The following is a 6,000-nucleotide window of genomic DNA, read 5'->3' on the forward strand; positions in this document are numbered from 1 at the left end:
TGTGTTGCATTTCCTTCTCCAGGGGATTTCCCTGACACAGGACCAGAACCTGCAGTTCTGCATTGGCATATACATTGTAAAAATTACTGTAGTAATTTTATAGTAGTAACTTTACAGTAGATCTTGATCTCAAGTAGACTCTTTCCTTTTCTTTTCTTTTTTTTTAATTTCTATATAAATTTCAGTCAGTTTGTCAAGTTATACACACACATGTACACCTCATACACTTGTTGGGGTTTTGGTTGGAATTTCATTAAACCTATAGATGAAATTTGGAGAGAAGTGATTTCTGACAATACTGAGTTTTCAAATCCAAGAATGTGGCACATCTCTTTTTTTAGTTAGGTCTTTAATTTCTCTGAATAATGTTACAGTTTTCTATATGAAGCTCTTACACATAGGTTATTCCTAAATATTTGATAGTTTTAACTTTATTGTATATAAATTCTTTTTAAAATTTCACCTTTTAACTGATATATAGAAATTCAGTTAATATTTATATTCTGATCTTATAACCAACAATTTTTCTAAACTCAATTATTATTTTAATTATTTCTTTGTGGATTACTTTGGGTCTTTACATATATAATTATATCTATAAATTATCTTAAGTAGTGTAGGTCTGTTGAAGTTTTCTATTTTTTCTTTGGTCTATTTTATTAACTTCTGTTTGAATCTCATTCTTTCTGCTTTCTTTTTGTTTATTTGCTCTTCTTTTTGTGGTTTAAGATAGAAATTGAGATTATCAATTTGAGTCCTTTCTTTACTAATAGAGCCTTTTAAATTTATTCTTCTAAATATTGCTTGAGCTGTATCCCAATTTTTTTGATGTTTGTATTCTTATTGTTAACCAGTTCAAATATTATCTAATTTCACATGTGATTTCTTTTTAAAAACCAAAAAAGAACCTATTATTTATAATTATGTTGCTTACTCCTTGGAAGAAAAGTTATGACCAACCTAGATAGCATATTGAAAAGCAGAGACATTACTTTGCCAACAAAGGTTCATCTAGTCAAGGCTATGATTTTTCCAGTGGTCATGTATGGATGTGAGAGTTGGACTGTGAAGAAAGCTGAGCGCTGAAGAATTGATGCTTTTGAACTGTGGTGTTGGAGAAGACTCTTGAGAGTCCCTTGGACTGCAAGGAGATTCAACCAGTCCATTCTGAAGGAGATCAGCCCTGGGATTTCTTTGGAAGGAATGATGCTAAAGCTGAAACTCCAGTACTTTGGCCACCTCATGCGAAGACTTGACTCATTGGAAAAGACTCTGATGCTGGGAGGGATTGGGGGCAGGAGACGAAGGGGATGACAGAGGATGAGATGGCTGGATGGCATCACTGACTCGATGGATGTGAGTCTGAGTGAACTCCGGGAGTTGGTGATGGACAGGGAGGCCTGGCGTGCTGCGATTCATGGGGTCGCAAAGAGTCAGATGTGACTGAACTGACTGACTGAGTGATGTTGTTTAGCTTCTAAATACTCAGGATTTTTTAATTACTTTATCTTTATTGTTTACTTCAAATATGTTTTTTGCACCTTGACACCCTCTTCTCCTGTAGGATTTTAAATATATGTGTGTTTACTCTTTAGCATCATCTGATAGATTCATAAGATTCTGTTAATTTCTTTTTCAATCTTCTTCATCTTGTATAATTTCAATTAATCTATCTTAAATTCACTTATTCTTTCCTCTGTCATATCCATTTGGCTATTAAGTCCATCCCATGATTTTTTTTTAATTTCAGAAATTGCATATTTCATTTCTAGAGTTCCATTTCTTTCTTACTTATTATTTCAATTCTCTACTGTGGTGCTCCTTTATTGAAACATGCTTTGTTTTGCTTCATTGAGAATAGTTATTATACTGCTTTAAAATTCTTTTATATTGGTTTCAACATTTAGTTCTTCTTAGATATGAAGTCAATTGACTCTTTTCTCTTAAGAATATGTTTCATTTTCTTGGCTCTTTGAAAGTTGGATAATTTCAGATTATATCCCAAAAGTTATAAATGTTAAGCTGTGAGAATTTTGGAATCTGTTATTTTTACCCCATTTTTGTTGCTTCTTTTGTTTTAGTGAATACTTTTCTTGGATGGGCTTGAATTGCAAATTCTATTTTGAGGGCAGCAGCTTTGGTCTTAATGCAGATTCTTTGTTTTTAGCTTAGCTGCTCTGAATCTGTTCTGTGCCTGAGTCACTCAGGGGTTATACAGAGATAAGAGGAAACAGAGTTTATAGATCCCTGATCTGGCCCTTTCCCTTTGAGGATCCTTCCTCTCTTTAGCACCTATGAGTGCCCAGGCTCACTTTTCTGATTCCCCAGGGTTTCATTTGTTTGTTTCCTGCAACCCCACCTGTCTCTGTGCACGCAGTTCAGCTCCACACTAATAGCCTTGGAGATGGGGATTTGTGTAACTCTCTGGCTCCTCCTCCAAGCTAGCATTCCCTCCTCACCAGTTAGTCTGCTAACGTTCACTTTCTGGCACCTTCAGGCAGTTGGCTTTTCTATTACGTCCAGTATTAGCAGGTTTTTCTCTTCAGGAGAAAGGGGGCTGTCTTTGTCATATCAGAAGCGGAAGTCTTCTTTCAGAATTCCATCAGGACACTGAAGAGTAGAAGGATCCAATGTTAGTGTCTCAGGCTCCAGACTGGCATAGTCCTCTACTTGATATAAACTCACCAGTAAATTTCCTTGTTTCTAACACTACTAAGGGCAATAGGATCAGATCACTTCTTTTTCTACAGAATGTCAAGACTCACTGGCCTTCTGAATAAGCAGCCTCAAAGTAACATACCTACACTTTGTGGAAAGTTTTTGGCTTTCAGATATGTTTAGAAGGGTATGAGTTAAGTCTGGCAATTAAATTTTCTTGTTCCATGAGTAGGATACTTCCCTGGCTCTTGTCACCAGTATTCTCCAGGAAGGATAATATATATGGTCTTATAGAACTCAAACATGGAGAAGGCAATGGCAACCCACTCCAGTACTCTTGCTTGGAAAATCCCATGGACGGAGGAGCCTGGTAGGCTGCAGTCCCTGGGGTCGCATGGAGTTGGACATGACTAAAGCAACTTAGCAGCAGCAGCAGCAGAACTCAAACACAGGAGAATTAATCAAGAAGGACTGGGAGTTGAAGGAAGACAGGAAGGACCCATTATGAAATTCAAATAGGGAAATAGAAATTCTCCAGGTCAGAATACTGGATTGGGTAGCCTTTCCCTTCTCCAGGGTATCTTCCCAACCGAGAGATTGAACCCAGCTCTCCTGCATTGCAGGCAGATTCTTTACCAGCTTAGCCACAAGGGAGTTTTATTAATATTGACTTAGACATTTGGGAAATAAAGTCAGGAGCAAGTTCTGGGCAGACGAATGCCCAGTAGATCCATTTGGGACATGTCTGGGGGAGAGGACAGCTAGGTATTGAGTGCTCACAATGTTCTTGGCCTACCACAGCTGCCTCGTGGCCCCTCTTTGGCAGAATGAAATTGAACCTCAGACAGGTTTTATCACCTGTCCAGTGTTTCATGGCTAGGGAGTGGCAGATTCAGTCTGAATCATTGCTTGGCCTCAGAACAGGCAGGGAATCAGGTCAGGGGAGAGAACTTTGACCCATTCTCTGAATCAGAGATTCTCAATCCTAACTGTAGTATAAGCAAGAGAGATAGTGGATCTTTATCAGCCATTAAAGCCAATTGAAAGGCAATGAGCAAGACCACCATTGTTAAAAAATTAACCATGAATCTCAATTTATTTAAGAAAAGGAAAAAAAAAAGTCATTTGTACATTGCACTGTCTTGATCATTATTTATAACAAGTTACTAGAGCCACCACTTCATGACTTATTCCCTGCATTGCATCAGGGTGAAAGCACTCATGGGCTGGAGAACATTAACCTGGAGAAAGGTAAATAGCTCGTATTTAGATGCAGGGACTCAGCAAGAAAGAAGCTGAATCAGTTTTCTCCAGGCTCTCACAGCAGAGCAGCATGAGGCAACCAACCTGAAGTGTGGTTTCTCCCATCCACTCCCAGCCCCCTCTCCACCTCCTCAGCTCACTCCAGCCTGCAATCAATCTGGTCTCTTAGAGCTATTGACCGGCTGCCTCAAAGTCATTGCCCAAATTCCATCTCCTCTCAAATCCATTTTCCCCGCCTCAGAGAGAGCCAATTGGATTTCTCAATTATCAAATTGTACAGTCATGAGCTTATATACTTCTGAGAGGTAATATGGTGTAAGTTTCTTTGCCGTGGAAATGTCATATTGGCTCCTCTGGGGAGTGAATGGAATATTTAAAATACTCTTTCAGTCTCAATAGCCCATTAAGAGGGATGCAAAGGTGAGATGTGACTTTGCTTAGGCTGGAATAGAAATGTGTATTCTTTGAGAAACTGTGATAGCTCCACTGCCTAATCTTTTATTATCTGTCTCACTTTCTACTTCTCTGCCTGGATTAAAAAGTACACAAATGGGCAAATGAAACACATGCCTTTGATAAACATAAACTAATTTTTGACATATATTTATATATACATTTATGATTAATTAAGTCAGCATTCCTTATTTTTTTAAATAATAAATGCAATTGCCATTTGTTGGGTGTGTACTTTGTGCCAAGCAATACTTGGGCACTGTACAAATGCTATATAATTTTATAAACTAATTTTTGGCTACAAATAATATATAATTACATTCTCCTTATAAAAATTCAAATAATTTAAATAACATCGAATTCTGATTTGATTTCAATCCCAAGATTCTGCTGTACTACCAAAAAGTAACAGCTTTTTCAGTTTTTTGTGTCCATCCAGGATATTCTGTGCACTGACATACATATGTTTCTGTAAAATAGATGTAGTAATGTGGTTTTGAGTGTATATTTGTTTTGTAAATAGAATCATCATCACTGTGTTTCATGCTGCAGTTTGCTTTTCACACTCAACAGTATGTCTTGGGTATTTCCTTGGTTACTGAGAGAGTTCTGGCTCCCTTTCTTTTAAACTCCTATTTCATTGTGCATAACAGGGTAGCACCAGATTTTACTTGGTTATTCTCTATTAAAGCAGAATTAGGTTACTTTCTTTTTCTTTTCTTTTTCCTCTTGCTATTACACACAATGGTATATTTTTATCACTGGGGTCTTTGACATTTATTAGCTTTCTTGTTAGCGATAAGAGGATGCCAGTGCTCAGCCAGGTGTAGTGTGTAGGTCACCCAGATTTCAAAACCTTAGATCTAGTACTAGAATATAGGGAGGATCATCTGCATTTCATTTTGAGCGTGCTAGGGGTTAAGGGGGCTTCCCAGGTGGTACAGTGGTAAAGAATCCACCTGCCAATGCAGGAGACATGAGTTCAATCCCTGGGTTGAGAAGATCCCCTGGAATAGGAAATGGTTACCCTCTCTAGTATCCTTGTCTGGGAAATTGCATGGACAAAGTGGACAAAGGAGCCTGGCAGGCTACAGGTCATGGCATCACAAAGAGTTGGACAGGGTTGAGCAACTCAACACACACACTGGGATGGGAAGGGTAAGAGGAAGGGAGGGGGAAAAAGCTAAAAACCCAAATGATTGCCATTGAGCTATCATATCTATGATCAGTTACATATTTTTCAGACAACGAAAAGGATAGCTGAACCATAGGAAACACATAGTGTTTTCATTTTGGCTTCTTTGTGTTTTAAATTGGAAATCAGATCTCCTGGAGAGAAAAGGAAAACAAACTCCTAATTAAGAAGCAAGTACTAGGTTTGTGGAGACCCTATTTCTTTCTAGACACTCCATGTACATGTATGCCTCATGAGCTTTTGAAGGGAAGCAGAGTCTGTCATCCCAAAATATGCCACTTTGTCATGCAGATTGTTTTCATCTGAAGACATACTCCGAAGACTCAGAAAAAACTTTTACCTCTTCCTTAACTACCTAAAAGAATTGAGACAGGGGGCCTGTACCAGGAAGAGAGCTGTTGCCTGGGAGAACTCTTCTAGTCTGAAAGAAC

Source organism: Bos indicus, chromosome 7 (genome assembly GCF_029378745.1).
Source record: "Bos indicus isolate NIAB-ARS_2022 breed Sahiwal x Tharparkar chromosome 7, NIAB-ARS_B.indTharparkar_mat_pri_1.0, whole genome shotgun sequence".
Taxonomy (NCBI): domain Eukaryota; kingdom Metazoa; phylum Chordata; class Mammalia; order Artiodactyla; family Bovidae; genus Bos; species Bos indicus.